This window comes from Mytilus californianus, unplaced genomic scaffold (assembly GCF_021869535.1).
Source record: "Mytilus californianus isolate M0D057914Y unplaced genomic scaffold, xbMytCali1.0.p SCAF_6, whole genome shotgun sequence".
Classification (NCBI taxonomy): Eukaryota; Metazoa; Mollusca; class Bivalvia; order Mytilida; family Mytilidae; genus Mytilus; species Mytilus californianus.
Genome location: NW_026262712.1, coordinates 20,887,388 through 20,914,057, shown reverse-complemented (window position 1 = coordinate 20,914,057; position 26,670 = coordinate 20,887,388). Strand labels below are relative to the sequence as shown.

Below are 26,670 nucleotides of genomic sequence, written 5' to 3'. Positions count from 1 at the left end.
AAAATAGTCATTTTGCTTGAAAAAAATGTGAAACAGTAATTCATGGGGTCAAATGGACTTTTCATCAACGTGCATTCAAGCTATAGTCTGTTTCCTATTTGTATTGATTTCCATATCTAAATCTAGGGTGGGCTCGAATGTCGACAAAGTATGAAGATAATAGAACGTTTTTGTGATATCTACTGTTTTTATTGGAAAAAGCATGTATATATCTTGAATTTGGAGATACTTTTTGGTTTTTAACCATAATGATCGTGACTCAGTTGCTATTCTAGCAAAAAGCTAATTTGGTGAAAATTGGACAAAAGGGTCCCTAAGCAAACACCAACGATTTAGTTACATTGCAAAGTAGAAAAATTAATCTTGGCATTGAATATTGTAGTTCAAGAATAGTTTTTTTTGCCAAAGTAGTAATATTATCATATTTTCAAAATTTGGAAAAACTATAGTCTGTTTCAAAAACGTGTTTTTTCAAGAAATGATTTCATTTAAAGCCATTCTTCAAAATTCGATGTAGCTTTTCCATATCAGAACGGTTTTGTCGGCAATATGATCAGTGCTGGATGACCTTTGAAAAATTAGGCCAGTAAATAAACATTATGTTTATGTCTTTTTGAACAGTACCGTATTTGGTGAAAAAATCAGTTCCAATTTTTGGCCTGATCGGTGGGCAAAAACTAATTCTCCAAATTCAGAAAGTGATCAGATAATGTTTTGAAGATGTGATATTATCTAGATAGACGCTAGCGCTTCATTTGGCCCGGGCGCTTAATTTTCGGAAATTTTTTTCATTACCGTATAGGTAACAAGAGCGCAATTATTTGTTTACATTTTACCAGCAAGTTTTTTACCCCAAGATGGTACTCAGATTAGAATCCTATACGGCTTCTGATTGGATGATACAGGATTGGAATTACATTTAATCGAAAGCTTATCCAATTAGGTTTAAAAAATGCAGAAAATCATATTCACATTTTACAAAGTATAGAAAATATCTTCCATTTCTGCACGTCGGAGCCATTAAAAATATGCCTTTTTCATTAAGCGAAAAAAAATAGATGATCTTTTTCAACTGCATTTTAAGTAAATTTTTGCCGCATGACCATGTATATTTTTTTGGTTGTAATGCAACACTGGCATTTCTAGTAACAGGAACTGCTACCCGTTTTTCCCTATTTTGTGTAGTCTTCGAGGGAAAAAATACGGAACACCAGTGGTACCCTATGGAAAATGCATTACGAATAATTGCGCTCTTGTAACCTATAATCGTTCCCGATCACTGCTTGTCGCTTCTTGACGCTTTTTGTCGCTTCTTGTCGCTAATTAGTGATACCCGTGTAACCCGGCTAGTGGTGCTTGTTTCTTTCCCTGGACTCAACGGTTCCCTGTGTTTCGCCATTAGTTTGGTAACACACTGTTGTTACTGACTCTTCCGTTTTTCTTAATCCACTCGAAAGATAATTTCTGGTAAATATGATTGTTTTCAGTTTGAATTTTATCTGAAAGTCAACCAGTTCTAAGGACAGTACAACTGTGATGGTATAAATCTCATTATCTCGTATTTATATGTATTTTCTACCATGGATTTGTATATAAATTTTATTCAAATCCTTGTTTCTATACTAGTACTATTAGGGAAACATTTTATAAAAAATGAAGAGATAACTTTGATTTATTTATTCATTTATCCTGTCTTATTTAGGGGGTTCTGATCCTGGATCCCGCTTACTGGTCAAGGACCAGTTACCGTCACTTTTTGTCAGTATATTTCATTTATCTTCTTAACATGAGAAAATTTAAATCTATCCTTTGACAAGGAAAGTGGTTACCAAAATTACTTTAATATGTCAATTGGTCAGTGTTTAATATTGACCAAATTTTCGTGAAATTAACTTTTTACGGCGTCCGATTTCGTACGAAATTTGAAGATACCGAAGACCAGTTACCGTCAGCACCGAAATTGATACAATTCTCTCTCAATGGTTGTCAGATAACTTTAAACACGGTCTCAAACTATTCTAATAAAATGTATAGTATCGTTTTTTTACAATAAATGTTATGAATCAATTTGGAGATTAGCAGATATTTTTTTATCGTTGAAGCGTCGTCTTCGTTACGCAGGAGTTATCTCTCTTTACTTAAATCGTCAAAGTGCCTCATTTTAATTTACCGCCCTTTATGATTAATGGTAAAACCCCGGCAGTGAACAACGTGGAAAGCATGGCTGGAAGTGGAATGAAGTTGACTGACCAACTGTGAGGAGAAGAAATTTGAAACAGACGAATAAACAGTCAAGATTTTACTCAAAATAGACTGCACATTTGGTTGTGATAGTCGAGATCAGTTAAAATATGGTGGAGCTTCCAGACAGCTCCAGTTTACACGCAGGTAATTTCACTAAAACACGGGTCAACATTTGATTTATAAGGTGGCAATACAGACATTTTTTTCCATTTGTTATGATAAACCTAAGTTAAAGGGGGCGACCATTTGATATGTTGTTTTAAGGGGATGGGGCCACTTCAATACTTTTGTTACATTAATATTTATTTTTTAAAAATGTATACCTTTCATATATTGCATAGGTAAAAATGTAACCTTTTCCCATATTGTTTGTGTTTCATGTGCGGCCATCATGTGGTGTGTAATGACTAATGTAATAAGTCTCAAAAGAGAAAAATTGGTTGATATAAACACAACCGACAACACCAAGAAAGATGACAGTGAAGAAGTTATGGGAATTTTATTGACCTTATCATATATTTCGTGATAGTTTTCCCGATCCTATTCACATATGTTTAAGCCTGAAAAGGTGACCTATTCCAGTGGCACATCCTTTCACCTTGTATATAGGAAGTGCCCCACCCCTTTTAATTTAAGGGGTTTTCAGTTGCATGCATGGTTACCGGTATGTTAACTTTTTAACACATGACAGATGCAAAGGAATGAGCAGATAGTTAGTTATATAAGGGTATGTTATGATACAGATTGTAATTTGATCATGTCTGTCTAGCAGGGTTCATCTGATTGGTTTTTTTTTGGGTGTTTAAAAGGGTGAAGAATCTTCTTAATTTGAACACTATTAGAACGGGTCTGGAAGTCTTAAGCTGAAACATCTTGGAGATATGCATAATTTACCATAATAAATTTCCTGACAAAACATTACTTTCATATAATTCTTTAATTTTGTTTACATTTGTGGCTGGCTCAACAAAAAGCTTCATATTGTGTATCACAGCTGATATTTTACAATATCAATATGCAGACATCCTGATACTCGATAAATATGTAGATAGACTGCTACCAAATAACAAGAAACCAACAGATGATTTACATCCTAGTTGTATAAGACCTGCATTATAATTTACATGTATATGGAAAATTGAGGCTACTAACTTCAGTTTACTTGCAAAAATGGGACAAGTTTGTTAAAAATTCTGGCAATACTCTCACACCAGTTGTTGTTTAATTTGCGTAAAAAAAGGTTAACTTATGATATTTTACCTATTTGTGTCATTAAAATTACATTAATATAAGGGCCCCAATTTTACTGCAACATACATCGATGCACATTTCAAATTTTTTGTAACTTCAGTGATGATTTTGAATATTTCATGATCTATTTCACCAAGAATTATCATGTCCTCTATTCCACCACTATTTGCAATAACAAGTTAACTAAAATATGTTGGAAGCAATAAAGTGACCTATAGTTTTTCACCTCAATATCATTTGGTCTCTGATGTAGAGATGTCTCATGAATCATATCAAATCTTTTTTTTATAGTATCGCTTGTCATCTATTAAAACTAGAGTTATTAAAGAGAATGTGTTGCTCACCTTGCCTTGGTCTATGTGCATAAACAACAAATGAAGGACATTCATCAACATTGTAGAAGAGAATAGAATTCATGACTAAATTCTCTATTTCATTGTTTTTGTACATGTATTGCTGATCATTTAGTCTTATTTTCTTTCCATCTAGTTTTGATTAAAACACAAAATAACAGGGTGAAAAAAATCATCTTTTACAGGCAATTGCTCCTTTAGATAGTGACAGTTTACTAACTATATCTGGAAAGTAGATCTTGCCTTGCTAATCATTTTGGCGATTTAAAGTGTCTATCAGATGCATGCATAAGGCAAAAACACACTTAGAAAATGGTAGTATACATTGTCAGCAATGGCCATTAACTGTAAATTAATTTTTACTTATTTTACCAGTTATAGAACTTTGCTTGCAGATCATTTTTATACACCCGTTTATGTATATATATTACGTGTATTACATTTATATTTACTAATTATACGACCGCCAAAATTTTTTTGGGATCGTATAATGGTATGATGTCGTCGTCGTCCGAAGATACATTGGTTTCCAGACAATAACTTTAGTTTAAGTGAATTGATCTTTATGAAATTTTTTCAGAAGGTTCAATACCACAAAAGGAAGGTTGGGATTGATTTTGGGGATGATGGTCCCAACCGTTTAGGAATAAAGGGCCCAAAAAAGGGCCCAAAACAAGCATTTTTCTAGTTTCAGGATAATAACTTGTGTATTTGTATTTTGATTGCTCTGAAATTGTACCACAATGTTTAATACCACAAGTAGAAGGTTGGGATTCGTTTTAGGGGTTATGGGGCCAACAGTTTAGGAATTAAGGGCCAAAAAGGGGCCAAAAACAAGCATTTTTCTAGTTCCAGACAATAACTTGAGTGTAAGTGTATGGATCTCTCTGACATTGTACCACAAGGTTCCATATAACAAAGGGAATGCTGTGACTGAGTTTGGGTTAATTGCCCCAAACATGTAGGAATTTGGGGCCAAAAAAGGGCCAAAAACAAGCAGTTTTCTAGTTAAGTACTAGTTTCCAGACAATAACTTGTGTTTAAGTGAATGGATCTCTGAAATTGTACTACAATGTTCCATACTACAAAGGAAAGGCTTGGATTGAGTTTTGGGGTTATTGCTCCAAGGGGGGTTTCAAAAAGTTGGGGGGAGGGGAATTTTTTAAAGGAATTCATATTTTTCTTTCAAAATTTTTCAAATTTCAAATTTTTTAAAAGTTTCAAGAAGAAATCTTCAGTTGCACAGTATTGCGCAATAGATTTGTAAGATTTTTGACCACATTTATTTTGTGTCAGAAACCTACATTATGTCAAAAAATTGATCACAATCCAAATTCAGACAATATCAAGCTTGAATATTGTGTCCAAATTTGCCCAAACTGTTCAGGGTTTCTACCTCTGCGGTCGTATCAGGCTGCGCTCAGCGAAGCATTTTATTTCCCAATACATACATGTAGGCATAATTTTTAATTTACTTTTATAGTCCAAATAAAAAATGTATGTCTGTTTAAGGTTACATCCTTTAAAAAAAATAGGGTAGGTAGGTATTTATTTCCATTTTTATACGACCGCAAAAATTTAAAATTTTTTGGTCGTATATTGGTATGACGTTGGCGTTGTCGTCGTCATCGTCTGGCATCGTCCGGCGTCGTCCGAAGACACATTGGTTTTCGCACTCTAACTTTAGTTAAAGTGAATGGATCTCCATGAAATTTTACCATAAGGTTCAATACCACGAAAGGAAGGCTGGGATTGATTTTGGGGGTTATGGTACCAACAGTTAAGGAATTAGGGGCCAAAAATAAGCATTTTTGTATCTTCCAGACAATAACTTGTGTGTAAGTGTATGGATCTCTCTGACATTGTACCACAAGGTTCCATATCACAAAGGGAAGGCTGTATTTGATTTTGGGGGTAATTGCCTCAAAATTTAAGAAATTAGGGGCCAAAAAAGGGGCAAAAAACAAGCATTTTTCTAGTTTCATGACAATAACTTGTGTGTAAGTGTTTGGATATTTCTGAAATTGTACTACAAGGTTCCATATCACAAAGGGAAAGCTGGAATTGAGTTTGGGGGTAATTGCCCAAAACGTTTAGGAATTGGGGGCCAAAAAGGGGCCAAAAATAAGCATTTTTCTAGTTTCCAGACAATAACTTGTGTTCAAGTGTACGGATCTCTCTGAAATTGTACTGCAAGGTACCATACCACAAAGGGAAGGCTGGGATTGAGTTTGGGGGTGATGAATCATAAGTGAGCTTTTCTCATCACTTGGCATCCGTCGTCCGGCGTCGTCTGTCCTCGTCCGTCGTCGGCGTTAACTTTTTACATTTTGAACTTCTTCTAGAGAACCACTGAATGGAATGAAACCAAACATGGCATGAATGTTCCTTATGAGGTGCTGACCAAGTGTTGTTACTTTGTAGCGGATCCATCATCCAAGATGGCCGCCAGCGGGGGACTTTGTTTAACATAGGACCCTATGTAAAATGCATACAAATGTCTTCTTTTAGAGAACCACTGAATGGAATGAAACCAAACATGGCATGAATGTTTCTTATGAGGTGCTGACCAAGTGTTGTTACTTTGTAGCGGATCCATCATCCAAGATGGCCGCCAGCGGGGGACTTAGTTTAACATAGGACCCTATGGGAAATGCATACAAATGTCTTCTTTTAGAGAACCACTTAAAAGGAATGAAACCAAACATGGCATGAATGTTTCTTATGAGGTGCTGACCGAGTGTTGTTACTTTAAAGCCGATCCATAATCCAAGATGGCCGCCACCGGGGGACTTAGTTTAACATAGGACCCTATGGGAAATACATACAAATGTCTTCTTTTAGAGAACCACTGAATGGAATGAAAACAAACATGGTATGAATGTTCCTTATGAGGTGCTGACCGAGTGTTGTTACTTTGAAGCCGATCCATAATCCAAGATTGCCGCCAGCGGGGGACTTAGTTTAACATGGGACCCTATGGGAAATACATACAAATGTCTTCTTTTAGAGAACCACTGGATGGAATAAAAGCAAACATGGCATGAATGTTCCTTATGAGGTGCTGACCAAGTGTTGTTACTATGAAGCTGATCCATAATCCAAGATGGCCGCCAGCAGGGGACTTAGTTTAACATTGGACCCTATGGGAAATACATACAAATGTCTTCTTTTAGAGAACCACTGAATGGAATGAAACCAAACATGGCATGAATGTTTCTTATGAGGTACTGACCGAGTGTTGTTACTTTAAAGCCGATCCATAATCCAAGATGGCCTCCTGCAGGGGACTTAGTTTAACATGGGACCCTATGAGAAATACATACAAATGTCTTCTTTTAGAGAACCACTGAATGGAATGAAACCAAACATGGCATGAATGTTGCTTATGAGGTGCTGACCGAGTGTTGTTTTTTTGAAGCCGATCCATAATCCAGTATGGCTGCCAGCGGGGGACTTAGTTTAACATGGGACCCTATGGGAAATACATACAAATGTCTTCTTTTAGAAAACCACTGAATGGAATGAAACCAAACATGGCATGAATGTTTCTTATGAGGTGCTGACCAAGTGTTGTTACTTTGTAGCGGATCCATCAACCAAGATGGCCGCCAGCGGGGGACTTAGTTTAACATAGGACCCAATGGGAAATGCATACAAATGTCTTCTTTTAGAGAACCACTTAAAAGGAATGAAACCAAACATGGCATGAATGTTTCTTATGAGGTGCTGACCGAGTATTGTTTCTTTGAAGCCGATCCATAATCCAAGATGGCTGTCAGCGGGGGACTTAGTTTAACATAGGACCCTATTGGGAAATACATACAAATATCTTCTTTTAGAGAACCACTGAATGAAATGAAACCAAACATGGTATGAATGTTCCTTATGAGGTGCCAACCGAGTGTTGTTACTTTGAAGCCGATCCGTAATCCAAGATTGCCGCCAGCGGGGGACTTAGTTTAACATGGACCCTATGGGAAATACATACAAATGTCTTCTTTTAGAGAACCACTGAATGGAATAAAAGCAAACATGGCATGAATGTTCCTTATGAGGTGCTGACCAAGTGTTGTTACTATGAAGCTGATCCATAATCCAAGATGGCCGCCAGCAGGGGACTTAGTTTAACATTGGACCCTATGGGAAATACATACAAATATCTTCTTTTAGAGAACCACTGAATGGAATGAAACCAAACATGGCAAGAATGTTCCTTATGAGGTGCTGACCAAGTGTTGTTACTTTGAAGCTGATCCATCATCCAAGATGGCAGCCAGCGGGGGACTTAGTTTAACATAGGACCCTATGGGAAATACATACAAATGTCTTCTTTTAGAGAACCACTGAATGCAATGAAACCAAACATGGCAAGAATGTTCCTTATGAGGTGCTGACCAAGTGTTGTTACTATGAAGCTGATCCATAATCTAAGATGGCCGCCAGCGGAGGACTTAGTTTAACATAGGACCCTATGAGAAATACGTACAAATGTTTTCTTTTAGAGAACCATTGAATGGAATGAAACCAAACATGGCATGCATGTTCCTTTTGAGGTGCTGACCAAGTGTTGTTACTTTGAAGCTGATCCTTCATCCATGATGGCTGCCAGATGGGGACAATGTTTAACAAAGGATCCTATGGACAATACATACAAATGTCTTCTTATAGAGAACCACATACTGAATGGATTGAAACCAAACATGGCATGAATGTTCCTTATGAGGTGCTGATTAAGTTTTGTTACTTTGAAGCTGATCCTTCATCCATGATGGCCGCCAATGGGGGGGACTTCCTTTAACATAAGAACCTATGGGAAATACATACAAATGCTTCTTCTAGAGGTGCACTGAATGGAATGAAACCAAAACATGGCATAAATGTTTCTTATGAGGTGCTGATTAAGTGTTGCTACTTTGTTGCCGATTCACTGTTCAAGATGGCCACCAGGATTTTTTATTAAATTACAGGACCAATATTAAACCAAATTTGGCCTCACTCATTATTAGGGTATCTGTTATGATTTTAATCTATTTTTACATGATTTCCAAAACCAAAGTATTATCAGGTGAGCGACACAGGCTCTTGAGAGCCTCTAGTTTTTTCTTTTTATCCTTTTTTTTTTCTTTTAAAATTTTCCATTTTAGTTGGTTATTTCTGATTAATATTTAAAAGCAAATAATAATGATATGGTAGGAGATACACACCAAACAGGATGTGTAAATTATTATATAATAAGTATTGTGCAATAGCAAGAAATTTTCAATTGCACAGTATTGCACAATAGCAAGAAATCTTCAATTGCACAGTATTGCGCAACAGCAAGAAATCTTCAATTGCACAGTATTGCGCAATAGCAAGAAATATCCAATAGCACAATATTGCCCAATAGCAAGAAATTGTCAATTGTACAGTATTGCGCAATAGCAAGAAATATTCAATTGCACAGTATTGTGCAAAAGAATATACTTCGTATAAATTGCTTATTTCTTGATCAATTTCAATGGGGTTTTATTCTTGAATTCTTGGGGTTCTTTAATATACTGAATCTAACTGTGTATTAAGTTTTTGGATTTTGGGCCCCGTTTTTAAATTGGTCCACATTGAGGTCCAAAGGGTCCAAAATTTAACTTTGTTTGATTTCATCAAAAATTGAATTATTGGGGTTCTTTGATATGCCGAATCTAACCGTGTATTTAGATTCTTAATTTTTGGTTCCGTTTTCAAATTGGTCTACATTAAGGTCCAAAGGGTCCAAAATTAAACTTAGTTTGATTTTAACAAAAATTGAATTTTTAGGGTTCTTTGATATGCTGAATCTAAACATGTATTTGGATTTTTGATTATGGGCCCAGTTTTCAAGTTGGTCCAAATCAGGGTCCAAAATTAAACTTTGTTTGATTTCAACAAAAATTGAATATATGGGGTTGTTTGATATGCTGAATCTAACCATGTATTTAGATTTTTGATTTTTGGGCCCTGTTATCAACTTTGTCCACATTGAGGTCAAAAGGGTCCAAAATTAAACTTTGTTTGATTTCATCAAAAATTGAATTCTTGGGGTTCTTTGATATGCTGAATCTAACCATGTATTTAGATTTTGGATATTGGACCATAATAGGTGAATGTCCAATTTAAAATTTTTAAGTTCTTAGACCACATTCATTCTGTGTCAGAAACCTATGCTGTGTCAAATATTTAATCACAATCCAAATTCAGAGCTGTATCAAGCTTGAATGTTGTGTCCATACTTGCCCCAACTGTTCAGGGTTCGACCTCTGCGGTCGTATCAAGCTGCGCCCTGCGGAGCATTTTATTTTTTTTGGATGATGTGTGATGTTGTTACATATTGCCACATCTTTTTTTATAGTTTTTCTGTACATATAGATTTGAAGCAAAAAAGAGAGAGCATTCATTTTTGTGAATGTGTGTGTAAACATAGACAGAATCTGACATACCGGTATATCATATAAATCAAGAGACAAAGTTAAAATCTAAAAATAGAATTGCATTTATACATGGCTCCAGCAATTCTTTGTCCAAAATAAGGGAATAATCCAAAACCAACAGGCTGGGATGGAGGTTTATAGTGCTTGCACACTAGAGTAACTGTCCGCAGTTACCCCATTCACACTATTCCCACTTTAAGCTGACCAGTTTTTATACGACCGCAAAAAAAATTTTGTGGTTGTATATTGGTATGACGTTGTCGTCGTCGTTTGGCATCGGCGTCGTCGTTGTCCGAAGACACATTAGTTTTCGCACTCTAACTTTAGTTTAAGTGAATGATCTCAATGAAATTTTACCATAAGGTTCAATACCACAAAAGGAAGGTGGGGATTGATTTTGGGGGTTATGGTACCAACAGTTAAGGAATTAGGGGCCAAAAATAAGCATTTTTGTAGCTTCCAGACATAACTTGTGTGTAAGTGTATGGATCTCTCTGACATTGTACCACAAGGTTCCATATCACAAAGGGAATGCTGGGATTGATTTTGGGGGTAATTGCCTCCATATTTTAGGAATTAGGGGCCAAAAACAGCCAAAAACAAGCATTTTTCTAGTTTCATGACAATAACTTGTGTGTAAGTGTATGGATCTCTCTGACATTGTATCGCAAGGTTCTATATCACAAAGGGAATGCTGGGATTGATTTTGGGGGTAATTGCCTCCAAATTTAGGAATTAGGGGCCAAAAAGGGGCAAAAAACAAGCATTTTTCTAGTTTCATGACAATAACTTGTGTGTAAGTGTATGGATCTTTATGAAATTGTACAACAAGGTTCCATATCACAAAGGGAAAGCTGGAATTGAGTTTGGGGGTAATTGCCCAAAAAGTTAAGGAATACCGGGTAAGGGGCCAAAAATAAGCATTTTTCTAGTTTCCAGACAATAACTTGTGTTCAAGTGTATGGATCTCTCTGAAATTGTACTGCAAGGTACCATACCACAAAGGGAAGGCTGGGATTGATTTTGGGGGTAATTCCCTCAAAATTTTAGTAATTAGGGGCCATAAAAGGGCAAAAAACAAGCATTTTTCTAGTTTCAGTACAATAACTTGTGTGTAAGTGTATGGATCTTTATGAAATTGTACTGCAAGGTTCCATATCACAAAGGGAAAGCTGGGTTTGAGTTTGGGGGTAATTGCTCTAAACGTTTAGGAATTTGGGGCCAAAAAACAAGCATTTTTCTAGTTTCCAGACAATAACTTGTGTTCAAGTGTATGGATCTCTCTGAAATTGTACTGCAAGGTACCATACCACAAAGGGAAAGCTGGGATTGAGTTTGGGGGTGATGAATCATAAGGGGGTTCAAAAAATTTGGGGGGGGATATTTTTTTTTTTTCTTTAAAATTTTCCTTTTTAAATTGGTTATTTCTGATTTATATATAAAAGCAAATAATAATGATATGGTTTGAATAGGTAAATTAAAAAATTTTAAGTTCTTAGACCACTTTCATTCTCTGTGAGAAACCTGTGCTGTGTCAAATATTTAATTACAATCCAAATTCAGTGCTGTATCAAGCTTGAATGTTGTGTCCATACTTGCCCCAACTGTTCAGGGTTCGACCTCTGCGGTCGTATCAAGCTGCGCCCCAGCGGAGCATTTTATTGCTCTTAGTATCTCCATAATGCTACTTACTTAAATAGCCGAGAAGCAGCAAGTACCACTTTTAATAAGTCTTTAGTTTGATCCATCAGGGTTGAAACACACAATCCTCCACACTCTAGGCAAGCATGCTACCAATTACACCACAGGGGCAGTTGTACTGAAATGTGCATGCTCAACTTGAGGGCCAACATTAAATTAATTTTGATATTTTTTTTTCCTAAATACAGCAAAAGGCATTATAATTTAGTCTAGAGTCAATTTGAAGAATAAGTACTTGTAATTTTATTTCGGAGATGAAAATGAGGAGGATCGGCACCCCCTCCACCTCCTCAAGATCATACGACTTAGTCTGCAACATTTTATTTTTGAAAAATGAAGGCTTTTATGACGTTGTCCATTGAATGGAAATGTGTTACATCTGATTATGGAACTGTGACTGATTGCAAGTGCTCACTGTCAGATGTAAATTTTATAAAATTGTTTTATATGTAAAAAAACTTATTTATTTGTGTGACGGTTGTGACACCCCTGCAGACCATACATATTATTAAATGTGTGGTATTTACATTTATTTATGAGAGGTTAGTCTGAAATTATCTATCTGTCAGTACTTGGCTAACCTCTACAAGTACTGACACTTACCTGCAGAATTAATAAATAGAAAAAAAAACATTTAAAAAAGATGTGGTATGATTGCCAATGAGACAACTCTCCACAAAAGACCAAATGACACAGAAATTAACAACTATAGGTCACTGTACGGCCTTCAACAATGAGCAAAGCCCATACAGCACAGTCATGCCTGTTTTAACAGGTTCAATTCCTGGTTTGAAGTATATTTGCAGGGATAGGTGTAATGTCAATAGGTTGATGTCAGATGTCTTTTAATATTTAAACATTGACATATTTAACAATTATTAACTCATAGACAAAGAAATTATGCACTGTCATATGTAATTTCTGTTTTATACCTTGATCTTTTCAATGTTGGGTATGCTTGTCCTCCAGCCATCATAACTTGAAAAACATTTATTGCAGTGTTGGTAGGGGAAGGTGTAAAAGGCAATACAGAGATACGAGATACAGCAATACACGATATGAGATACAATTAAATGTAATATGAAATCAAATCAAGTGTGTAGGCCTACACTAATCAGTTTTCATTTAGACAGATAAACATGAGAAAAAAGTTTGAATTTTAATTGATATATCAAATATTACCCCTGGGAACTTTAGATAAATTTGTCAACACCAATTTAAAACACAATCATTAGAATCACTGTAAAATAACAGCTGCAGATAATACTTTCACTTGAAGTTATTGGCCTGTGAAATTACTTCCATGGTCATACCAAATAATTTTTTGCAGTTCGATATTTATACATGTACCAGCTTGTTAAATATAGACTATTTCAACATAGATTAATATATTAATTTTCTCAACTTCATAGGACACACACTAAATATTTTACCCTGTAAAAAGTGAGTTGTTCACTTTTATCTTATTGTTCTAATTGAAAGCCACATATGTATGTCATCTGCTGGAGTTAAAATGATACATAATACTGCTCATAGTTCCTTTGGCACCATCTTACGGTTTTCAAGTAAAAAGTTATAACATGTAAACTATTTCAAAGCACCTACAAATACGTGTACATGTGACCTCAGTTTTGCCTGTTTGGAGATACACGTATCACCTTAAGTTAGTTATAATATTACATGTATTATCAAAATCATATCATAATCAAAGAATGAAGTAAGAAGTTGTACTAAACATACATGTATATAAGGTGATTTTAATGCTTTTAGACTGTATAAAACTGTATATTGAAAATTTGTTTACTTATTATATTATAAAATGTAAACCCACAACTCCACTCCACAATTCAATCCTTTAGTACACGACTGCTTTAAAAGACGTTTGCTGCCAGGCTTAATTGAGAATTCGATTTAATTAATTATGATATAAATTTTAGTATATTTCACAGATGTTTTATTTCATGTATCTCGTATCTTGTATTGCTGTATCTCGTATCTCTGTATCGTCTTTTACACCTTCCCGTGTTGGTAGCATTGTCTGCCTCTGTTTGGACAATAGATACCAAAATATTGTTGATCTCCTTCTTATATAAAAATTCTATACATTTAACATTGAATTTATCTACAACATCTCCAACACAGTCTTCACAATAAACTTTTAAATCTACAGGCCCAGAGTTCAATTTTTTGAACAAATTTACTCAAGATTCTGTTGGCCTGTAGAGCTGATTTTTACAGACGGAAAGCAATTTTACAAGCCTGGGCTGCTAGGCCTGTGGTTCAGCGTGAAGACTGCCAACAGTTCAGTTCCCATCAACAATAAAACCGTCAGCTTGTGGAATTTCAGTCTTGCAAGTCACCGTTACTTTGTATGTTTTTGCAGGTTGTTTACTATGGTACAGATCAAACACATCGGTACCAATTATTAATTTGTGTGGTAACGTTGTCATAATAGATTTTGTAAGCATGTGGTTGCATTTTTGAACTTTAATGCAACCACGCTTGCTGCCTCAGCCTGTTGGGCCATGCAGGCTGCCATTGAGATCTAGATTGTAAAAACGCTTTAGTATCGAGTACGCGATTTTAAAATTAAAGCGCTCAGATGATCACACACACCTACTTTCACTTTTGTTTTAAACAGAAAGTAGGTGTTTCCGGCTTTGTAATTTCACTTTGGATTTCATTTTTGAATAAAATGACATAGGGTCGGCACCCCAAAATAGGGACGGTCGGGTAACTGTAAACAGACATATATTTTTTTTTGGCCTTATATTAAGTTTGAAAATTATATTGTAATTATTCTTCTCATTTTCGGCGTCGTGATTGGCAAATAAAGAAATTTTTGTTTGATATTGGCATAACAGAACAAATTAAAGTAAATGTTCAATTTCTGCTACTGTAAACACAATTTTTTTAATCTGAGTATGCTAGTAAATTGAAGGTTAAATACACATGTCTGCTATATCATGTACAATGACTTCATTAAATGAACAAAATATTCCTTATATAATTTTAAATGCTTTTTTCAGAATACTGTAGCCTGATTACTGACCCTAAATTTTCAGATGGTTAAAAAGTGATATTAAATGTTTTTATGAAAGTTTCAGATTATTGAATACATAAACTTGTTTATAATTTATAACATCTTCAAAAATCAGTTGCTGATCTATTACTAAAATATTGGTATATACTGGAAGGTATACATCGTACATGGAACCAAGGATCCGGAAATTTTTTCAGCTAATTTCCTAAGGTCACTGCTAACTGGTTAACCTTTTCTTTTAAGGGTCCAAAGATGGCAACATCAAGTGGTTGAAGAAGATGTGTGGTATGTGGTGGTAAACCAATAATATGAATATTGTTTGCCTTGGCCTTTTCTATCAAGTCAATGCTGATGTGTGAGTCATGATTGTAAAATATCAACAGCACTGGTCTCCTTGTGCCACAGAATGGGATGAACACTTGGTCAAACCAGTTTTCGAACAACTCAGTATCCATATACCCGGATTCAGATGAGCCATACAGCCAGTTATCGGGAACACCATCTTTGAAGTTCCTATGAGGCAGGCAACCATCAAAAATAATAAAAGACGGAAGGACATGTCAATCAGCAGCTATGCACATATGTACACTGCAGTGTTCCAGCTTGAATCTCAGGGCAGAAGGGTGCTAGTTGTCTGAAAGGGCACTTTAGCGTTATAACCCAGATTGTTAGGGAACATAAACATAACAAGATTCACTTCCTGTTTAACTTCTTGTATTTTATAATACTCCTGACATAGGAGCACTCAACAAATTTATTTTTAACAATGATGGAGAGAAAAAAGTAACTGTTTTTACCTTCTGCAATATATTATTGCATCAATATAATATGATCATCTCCATGTCTCACCTGTTATATTTATAAAACTCCTTACTGAGGAGCACTTTGTGTGCACATACAAATACTTTTTTGTAACAATTCAAATGATAATAAATAACTCTCAATAACATATACTATATGTTTGAACAAGTAATTTAATTATAGATAATTTAATTACATTGAACATTCAATTTTGCACGTATAACTCCATCTTTCAAAAATAGTTGTTTATTTTTATATACTGGTATAAGTTATATAATTAAATATGTATGCCTTTAAAATTGTTTTAAGATTTTATTTTTTATGTTATGCCTACTGAAATATTTTTTTTCAGGTGTACATGCTGTACATAAACATTACAAATGGATAACATGTGGACATTTCATTCTGTATTAAATATCCAGTATGTGATCAATTATCTTAAATCCACTAATTAGCAGTAAACAATCATTAACAAAGGTGATAAAACTGCCAAAGCATTAGGGCACTAATTAACTTAATCCCATTGTCAGTTAATTAGTGTTACACAATCAGGTAATAATTTTACCTGAAACGCTGGTACAGGTAGGCATGAAATTTGGAAATTTTATTTTTTTGAAAAGGCAAAGAGGTGCATTCTTTTACTTTGGAGGGAAGAAGGGCGGGGATAAGGGCACCAAGGGCTGGCCTTCTATTTAGGTCAGGCGGGAACACTGTACAGTGATGTGACCATGCACCATCCCTTTCTGTTGATAGCTGTGGGACCTTTCGGTGTTAACACTTTTTCTTTACTTTTTTCTTTTCCACTAAAGCCAGATTCATCACAATTGAAGATTTGGTTTGGTTTATTGGTCAAACCTAAGCTGTCAACTGTGTCCATGAGCAATTTAAAGTATTGATCCACAACGGTGACATTTGACATATGCCTCCTGGCTTTGTCCTGCTGTTCAGGAGTTTGTTGATCCATTTGTTGCTAGGACCTCTGTCCATATTAAAAAGAGTTTATATGCCTGATTTTTCCACGATTGAAATAAAAAATGCTTTTAACATCAACATCCTTCTCGTCAATGGGAAACCCCTTTCAGCCATATACTTGACATAGTTGATTAAGGATGTCTCTTCCTCATCTGTGAGCATCTTTGAAGGCACATTTAAATGGTTGTTGTATTTTTCATTGACATGGCCGGATATAGTTGTTCGCCTTTTTTTGAGGCATCCCTAAAAGTAAAAATAAATATATTTGTATATGTTTATAAAAGATCATTGAAGGCATATGAAGTTTCAATCTACAGAGAATTTTACAAGTAATATAATTGCCAATGAGACAACTCTCCACCAAACCAGTGTATAGCCTTTAACAATGAGCAAAACCCACTCAACATTGTAAGCTACAAAGAATAATACTTTAATAATTATTTGATATAGAAATAAGATGTATAAGCATTTTTGCTTGGCCATGTTAATTTGAACATACCATCTCCCCCCAGCCCTAAACTGTATATAGGCCTCAGTAGTGGATCGATGATAATGGGTATGTTTTTGTTCATTTTTATACGCCTGTTTACAGGATGTATTATGGTATACCGTTTGTCCGTCGTCAACATGTCAGACATTAACTCAAAAACCCTTAAAACCAATTTGCACAAAACTTTGGTGAATTGTTTATATATATTTCGTTTTTTTTAATAAATTTTAGATTTTGTGTTTCCGAGTTATGGGGTATTATTCATTATAAAAAGGGGATTTTCCAGTTTCAGCAATAACTCAAGAATGCTTTAACCAACGCGTAAGACATTTTGATGAATTGTTTTATATCTATTGATATGAGCTCTCTTTCCAATTTTAAAAAAATTACTATGTGGTATGGGCTTTGCTCATTGTTGAAGACCCTACGGTGACCTTAGTATAGTTGTTAATTTCTGTGTCATTTGCGCCCTTGTGGAGAGTTGTCTCATTGGCAATCATACCACATCTTTTATGTATATATGCTGTTTTATAAGTATTGACATATCTCATTTACATGTACCGTAGATTATTTGGCCAAGCCCCCTAAGTCATGGTCCAATTACTTTGGAACTTTTGCTTAGTTTACATGTACAAGTTTGTAATTAGGTCAGTTTCAGATGAACCATTTTTGTTGAAGTCGAAAGCTTAAAAGCTTTATATTTTAGAAGGCTGAAGACCTGAATGGTTCATACTTTGTATATAGATGCCTAATGTTGTGCATCTGACTTTGACATCATTATCAAGGATCAGTGTTTTAAGTAAATTTTTGTGTTTTGTCTTTTTATGCCCCAGTCATTATGAGCAGAGAAGGAATTTAGTTTACCCTTGTCTGTCCGTCACTACGTCTCAAAGTTGATTTCTGTTCTGTAACTTTAGTTTGCATCAACGAAATCCGTCCAACTTTTACAAAATGCTTATTGTCACTATAACCGTTCTAGAGTTATGCCCCTTTACAAATGGAAAAATTGCTGAATTTTTCATTAACATTCTCTTGCGCTTTAAAGTTTACCTCAACCAAATGTTTTGAAAGAAGCATATATTTTTGTAAAGGTACTTCTGTTGACCTAATAGGAGAATTAGAGGTAATATCGAAATAAAAAAAAAAGAACTAAATTACAGTAATCGCTTAAAGTTTACAATAGTTTAGTTTAAGTACAGCTTATTTGAAAAAATATAGGTCACGGATTAGTTTTAGGATATATCAATTTTAATGCAAAAAAAAAAAAACGGCATTGTTGCATCAAAGGGAGATAATTTGGAGCTTTTTCAATGATATATACATTTTAAATCATCTGGGCCAAAACGAATTGATTTTTTTGGTTGATTTTTGTACAATATGATAAAGTTACAACTAGTAAAGTACTAAATAAAATTTGTATGAAAAAATATTCTAAATCCTTATAAGGTGGTACATAATACTACAGGGAGATAACTCTGTAAAAATCAACTGAACGTTTAAATCACTTTCTATTGTTAAGGAAATATTAAGCTTCTCAATGATCAAAATAAGTGTTTGTCAAACTGCTATATATCCAATGAAATTTTTCCGATAAAGTTTGTGGTTCAATTTTTTTGAAATTTTTATATTTTTGTCAAAGGGTCAAAGTAAATATTTTGTCAAAATTTTATGAAAATTAAACGAGCCAAATTAATTTTAGTCAAGGTATTTGGTACCACCTTAATTATGAATTGAATGTAAGGTGAACATGATTCCTCGATCTGACCTTGATCTCGTATTTATATGACTGCAAAAAAAATTGCACTCCTATATTGGTTTCACGTCGTCTTCGTTTGAAGACACTTAGTTTCCGAACAAAAACTTTAGTTTAAGTGAATGGATCTCCACAAAAGGAAGGTTGGGATTGATTTTGGGGGTTATGGTCCCAACAGTTAAGCCTAAAAAGGGGTCCAAATTAGCATTATTCTAGTTTCTTGACAATAGCTTGTGTGTAAGTGCATGGATCTTTCTAAAATTGTACCACAAGGTTCCATACCTAAAAAGGAAGGTTGGGATAGATTTTGGGGTTATGGCCCTGACTGTTTAGGATTAAGGGGCCAAAAACAATACTTTTCTAATACTTAGTATAAATTGCTTATTTCTAGACCAATTTTAATGGGGTTTTATTCTTGAATTCTTGGGGTTCTTAAATATGCTGAATCTAACAGTGTATTAAGTTTTTGGATTTTGGGCCCTGTTTTTAAAAATTGGTCCACATTTAGGTCCAAAGGGTCCAAAATTAAACTTTGTTTGATTTCATCAAAAATTGAATTATTGGGGTTCTATGATATGCCGAATCTAACGTTGTATTTGGATTTTTGTCTCGCCTTGACGGAGTCAAAAAGCGAGACACAGAGGTATGCTGTTTCCGGCGGCGGCGGCGTCAACAATGTATTAGTTGTGTGATTAGGTCTAGTTCATGGTGAACCACTAGTGGTAGGTCAATGATATTTGGTATGCAGTTGTATTAGCATTGGCACATCTCATTACCATGAAGATTATTCGGCCCCACCCCCTCAGTCAACGTCTATTGACTTTGAAACTTTGCTTAGTTTACATGTATTAGTTTGTGATTAGGTCAGTTTATGGGGAACCACTAGTGGTAGGTCAATGATATTTGGTTTGCAGTTGTATTAGCATTGGCACATCTCATTTCCATGGAGATTGTTTAGCCCTGTACCTTCAGTCATGGTTCATTGACTTTGAATATTTGCATAACTTACATGTTAAAGTATTGCTATTTTGATTTCAACATTTGCATTATCAAAATAACAAATAGGCGAGACATATCTCTGTGTAAACAGTTAATTAATTTTTGGTCCCGTTTTCAAATTGTTCTACATTAAGGTCCAAAGGGTCCAAAATTAAACTTAGTTTGATTTTAACAAAAATTGAATTCTTGGGGTTCTTTGATATATATGCTGAATCTAAACCTGTATTCAGATTTTTGATAATGGGCCCAGTTTTCAAGTTGGTCAAAATTGGGGTCCAAAATTAAACTTTTGTTTGATTTCAACAAAAAATGAATATATGGGGTTCTTGGATATACTGAATTTAACCGTGTATGAAGTTTTTTGATTTTGGGCCACGTTTTATAAATTGGTCCACATTGAGGTCCAAAGGGTCAAAAATTGAATTATTGTGGTATGATATGCCGAATCTAACTGTGTATTTAGATTTTTATTTTTTTGTCCCGTTTTCAAATTGGTCTACATTAAGGTCCAAAGGGTCAAAAATTAAACTTAGTTTGATTTTACAAAAATTGAATTCTTGGGGTTCTTTGATATGCTGAATATAAACATGTATTTAGATATTTGATTATGGGCCCAGTTTTCAAGTTGGTCCAAAATTAAACTGTTTGACTTCAACAAAAATTGAATATATGGGGTTGTTTGATATGCCAAATCTAACGGTATTTAGATTTTTATTTTTTGGTCCCATTTTCAAATTAGTCTACATTAAGGTCCAAAGGGTCCAAAAATTAAACTTGAGTTTGATTTGAACAAAAAATGAATTCTTGGGGTTCTTTGATATGCTGAATCTAACCATGTATTTAGATTTTATATGTTAAACCATTATAGGTTAATGTCCAATTTAAAATGTTTAAGTTCTTAGACCACATTCATTCTGTGTCAGAAACCTATGCTGTGTCAAATATTTAATCACAATCCAAATTCAGAGCTGCATCAAGCTTGAATGTTGTTTCCATACTTGCCCCAACTGTATCAAGCTGCGCCCTGCGGAGAATTTTATTATTGTTTCGCCTTGATGGAATGAAAAAAAGTGAGAACTAGGTATGCTGTTTCCGGCGGAAGTCTTCAATGTATAAGTTTTTGAGTAGATCTAGTTTATGGTGACCCACAGGTGGTGGGTCAATCATATTTTGTATATGCATTGGCACATCTCTTTTTCAGAGAGATTATTTGGCCCTTCCCTGTCAGTCGTGGTCTATTGATTTTGAAACTTTTGTGCTTATTTTACATGTTTGTAATTAGGTCAGTTTATGGGGAATCTCTAGAGGCAGGTCAATAATATTTGGTATAGTAGACATAATACAATTATATTATATGTATGTCTCTGTTTGTATGCAGCTGTATAAGCATCGTGATTAGGTCCGTTCAAGGGGAACCATTTGTGACCGGCCAATGTTAATTGGCATTCAGATGTACAAGCATTGGCACATCTCATTTCCATGGAGAATGTTTTCATTCTCCATGGAAATGAGAATGAGGGGGGGGGGGGGGGGGGGGGGGGGGGCAGGAGGATTTGTTTTGGATGGGTTATTTATTTTTGTGGACCAAAAGGACAGATTATTTATTTTCTGCACTGTTGAAGCATGATTTTTCATTTTCATTAAAACAAGGGACTGATTATCTATTTTCACAAATATATTTATAATATTTGAAAACATACAATTTTTAAGTTAATCTTCTGAATTGCAAACTGCATATATTGCATTCGTACAAGGTATTAAAGCTGGGCTGTAACTAGCCTTTTTCAAAAGTTGTCAAACATTTTCGCCGAGCGGAGCGAGGCGAAAACAATCAGCGAAGAGTCTGGGGTTAGCTGAAGGCCCCAAGAAGCTATAGAAAAAATGGCGCAAAATCATGCATTTTGCGCGTTTCCCAGACCCTTTCTTAATCTGAAATGCAAGTTCTGTTTTAATTTTTTGACAATATTCTGGTCTCAAAGCAAAATATATAGATTCAGTGTAAGACTTTTAGTTTTTAGGGACAACATCAAAAGACCAATATGTAGGACAAAGCAAAAAATGTTTCAGTTTGCAGAAAAACCTTTTATACCTGTCAATTTTGTTTTTTCAAATTAAGTTAAGAGGGGGCTGATTATCATTGATATAACTATGTCAAGTCAGTTTTTATAACCCATTTCAATTACAACTTGATGTAGTTCCTAACTGGGATACAATTTAAAGTAGTTTGTAATAGACAAAAGGTCCTTAAATATAATAAAACTCTAAGTTTAAAACATAATTACTAAATTACAAATAGAATGCAACACTAAGAGAATAGTCATAAAGAAGGGCAATCAATGAACAAAAGACAAACCCGGGAACAGATAAAACACAAAACGAGAAACATTATAGACAACACTGAAAAATAAAAATAAATGAGAAACATGGACCTCAAAAAACAGGGGCTACGTCAGAGGGTGAACAGAACTTGCTTCTTGCAAGACACTTGCCGTGAAAACAATTTGATATGAAGACAAGCTTTTGTTTTAAAATTTCCAACATGAGGCATTTGCCTCAATGTAGTTACGGCCCTGTAATAAAAGTGAGGTAAATGTTCACAAGACAATATACCTCAAGTGAAATGAAACCCATTTTCAAACATTTCAAATACATTAATATTTATATTATTAAAATATTTGGGAAGTTTTTCCCGAAAAAAATATGAAAAAAGACAAATTTTGGAAGAATCTGGTGCTATCTCATACTTCAGAATAGCATTTATAAAATGGATTAAGGTGGTACCCAACACCTTGACTAATATTAATTTGGCTCGTTTAATTTTCCTAAAACTTTGACAAAATGTTTACTTTGACCCTTTGACAAAAATATAAAAATTTCGAATAATTTGAACCAACCACTTTATCAGAAAAATTTCACTGGTTATATAGCAGTTTGACAAACACTAATTTTGATCATTGAGAAGCTTAATATTTCCTTAACAATACAACGTGATTAAAACGTTTAGTTGATTTTTACAGAGTTATTTCCCTGTAGTGTTAGGTACCACCTTAAAAGACCTGCCAAGTTACTTTCAATACTTTGTAAGTCAGATTATTTATTTTCAAACTACCACAGAACAAACCATTCATTTTTATACGACCGCAAAAAAAATTTTGTGGTCGTATATTGGTATGACGTTGGCGTCTTCGTCGTCGTCCGAAGACACATTAGTTTTCGCACTCTAACTTTAGTTTAAGTGAATGGATCTCAATGAAATTTTACCATAAGGTTCAATACCACAAAAGGAAGGTGGGGATTGATTTTGGGGGTTATGGTACCAACAGTTAAGGAATTTGGGGCCAAACATAAGCATTTTTTTAACTTCCAGACATAACTTGTGTGTAAGTGTATGGATCTCTCTGACATTGTACCACAAGGTTCCATATCACAAAGGGAATGCTGGGATTGATTTTGGGGGTAATTGCCTCCAATTTTTATACGACCGCAAAAAAAATTTTGGGTCGTATATTGGTATGACGTTGGTGTCGTCGTCGTTGTTCGAAGACGCATTAGTTTTTGCACTCTAACTTTAGTTTAAGTGCATGGATCTCTATGAAATTGTACCATAAGGTTCAATACCACAAAAGGAAGGTGGGGATTGATTTTGGGGGTTATGGTACCAACAGTTAAGAAATAAGGGGCCAAACATAAGCATTTTTTTTAACTTCCAGACATAACTTGTGTGTAAGTGTATGGATCTCTCTGACATTGTACCACAAGGTTCCATATCACAAAGGGAATGCTGGGATTGATTTTGGGGGTAATTGCCTCCAATTTTTATACGACCGCAAAAAAATTTTTGTGGTCGTATATTGGTATGACGTTGGTGTCGTCGTCGTGGTTGTTCGAAGACACATTAGTTTTTGCACTCTAACTTTAGTTTAAGTGCATGGATCTCTATGAAATTTTACCATAAGGTTCAATACCACAAAAGGAAGGTGGGGATTGATTTTGGGGGTTATGGTACCAACAGTTAAGGAATAAGGGGCCAAAAAGGGGCAAAAAAAAAGCCTTTTTGTAACTTCCAGACATAACTTGTGTGTAAGTGTATGGATCTCTCTGACATTGTACCACAAGGTTCCATATCACAAAGGGAATGCTGGGATTGATTTTGGGGGTAATTGCCTCCAATTTTTATACGACCGCAAAAAAATGTTTGTGGTCGTATATTGGTATGACGTTGGCGTCGTCGTCGTCGTTGTCCGAAGACACATTAGTTTTCGCACTCTAACTTTAGTTTAAGTGAATGGATCTCTATGAAATTTTACCATAAGGTTCAATACCACAAAAGGAAGGTGGGGATTGATTTTGGGGGTTATGGTACCAACAGTTAAGGAATAAGGGGCAAAAAAAAAGCCTTTTTGTAACTTCCAGACATAACTTGTGTGTAAGTGTATGGATCTCTCTGACATTGTATCACAAGGTTCCATATCACAAAGGGAATGCTGGGATTGATTTTGGGGGTAATTGCCTCCAAATTTGAGGAATAAGGGGCCAAAAAGGGGCAAAAAATAAGCATTTTTCTAGTTTCATGACAATAACTTGTGTGTAAGTGTATGGATTTCTCTGACATTGTATCACAAGGTTCCATATCACAAAGGGAATGCTTGGATTGATTTTGGGGTAATTGCCTCAAAATTTTAGGAATTAGGGGCCAAAAAGGGACAAAAAACAAGCATTTTTCTAGTTTCCAGACAATAACTTGTGTGTAAGTGTATGGATCTTTATGAAATTGTACTACAAGGTTCCATATCACAAAGGGAAAGCTGGAATTGAGTTTGGGGGTAATTGCCCAAAAAGTTAAGAAATAAGGGGCCAAAAATAAGCATTTTTCTAGTTTCCAGACAATAACTTGTGTTCAGGTGTATGGATCTCTCTGAAATTGTACTGCAAGGTACCATACCACAAAGGGAAGGCTGGGATTGATTTTGGGGGTAATTCCCTCAAAATTTTAGGAATTAGGGGCCATAAAAGGGCAAAAAAAACAAGCATTTTTCTAGTTTCAGGACAATTACTTGTGTGTAATTGTATGGATCTTTATGAAATTGTACTGCAAGGTTCCATATCATAAAGGGAAAGCTGGGTTTGAGTTTGGGGGTAATTGCCCTAAACGTTTAGGAATTTGGGGCCAAAAAGGGGCCAAAAAAACAAGCATTTTTCTAGTTTCCAGACAATAACTTGTGTTCAAGTGTATGGATCTCTCTGAAATTGTACTGCAAGGTACCATACCACAAAGGGAAGGCTGGGATTGCGTTTGGGGGTGGTGAATCATAAGGGGGTTCAAAAAATTGGGGGGGGGGGGATTTTTTTTTCCTTTTTTTTTCTTTAAAATTTTCCATTTTAAATTGGTTATTTCTGATTTATATATAAAAGCAAATAATAATGATATGGTTTGAATAGGTAAATTAAAAATTTTTAAGTTCTTAGACCACTTTCATTCTGTGTCAGAAACCTATGCTGTGTCAAATATTTTTAAATTACAATCCAAATTCAGTGCTGTATCAAGCTTGAATGTTGTGTCCATACTTGCCCCAACTGTTCAGGGTTCGACCTCTGCGGTCGTATCAAGCTGCGCCCCAACGGAGCATTTTATTAGGAATTAGGGGCCAAAAAGGGGCAAAAAACAAGCATTTTTCTAGTTTCATGACAATAACTTGTTTGTAAGTGTATGGAGCTCTCTGACATTGTATCACAAGGTTCCATATCACAAAGGGAATGCTGGGATTGATTTTGGGGGTAATTGCCTCCAAATTTTAGGAATTAGGGGCAAAAAAGGGGCAAAAAACAAGCATTTTTCTAGTTTCATGACAATAACTTGTGTGTAAGTGTATGGATCTTTATGAAATTGTACTACAAGGTTCCATATCACAAAGGGAAAGCTGGAATTGAGTTTGGGGGTAATTGCCCAAAAAGTTTAGGAATAAGGGGCCAAAAAGAGGCCAAAAATAAGCATTTTCTAGTTTGCAGACAATAACTTGTGTTCAAGTGTATGGATCTCTCTGAAATTGTACTGCAAGGTACCATACCACAAAGGGAAGGCTGGAATTGAGTTTGGGGGTCATTCCCTCAAAATTTTAGTAATTAGGGGCCATAAACGGGCAAAAAAACAAGCATTTTTCTAGTTCCAGACAATAACTTGGGTTCAAGTGTATGGATCTTTATGAAATTGTACTGCAAGGTTCCATATCACAAAGGGAAAGCTGGGTTTGAGTTTGGGGTAATTGCCCTTAACGTTTAGGAATTTGGGGCCAAAAAGGGGCCAAAAAAACAAGCATTTTTCTAGTTCCAGACAATAACTTGTGTTCAAGTGTATGGATCTCTCTGAAATTGTACTGCAAGGTACCATTCCACAAAGGGAAAGCTGGGATTGAGTTTGGGGGTGATGAATTATAAGGGGGTTCAAAAAATTAGGGGGAGGGGGATTTTTTTTTCCTTTTTTTTCTTTAAAATTTCCATTTTAAATTGGTTATTTCTGATTTATATATAAAAGCAAATAATAATGATATGGTTTGAATAGGTAAATTAAATTTTTTTTAGTTCTTATACCACTTTCATTCTGTGTCAGAAACCTATGC

The 26,670-nt window shown here is 35.1% G+C and overlaps 1 protein-coding gene and 1 pseudogene across 1 annotated transcript in view; one reads left to right on the top strand and one right to left on the bottom strand.

Moving 5' to 3' along the window:
- Window positions 1–1,338: 1,338 nt before the first annotated feature.
- LOC127706194 (cytochrome c oxidase assembly protein COX18, mitochondrial-like) overlaps window positions 1,339–26,670 on the top strand; it is a 78,678-nt gene continuing 53,346 nt past the window's right edge. Inside the window, exon 1 of the mRNA XM_052210675.1 lies at window positions 1,339–1,467. The gene's annotated coding sequence lies outside the window, so the exon portion shown is untranslated. The remainder of the gene's footprint in view (window positions 1,468–26,670) is intronic.
- Window positions 13,648–17,057, bottom strand: LOC127706195 (uncharacterized; annotated as a pseudogene).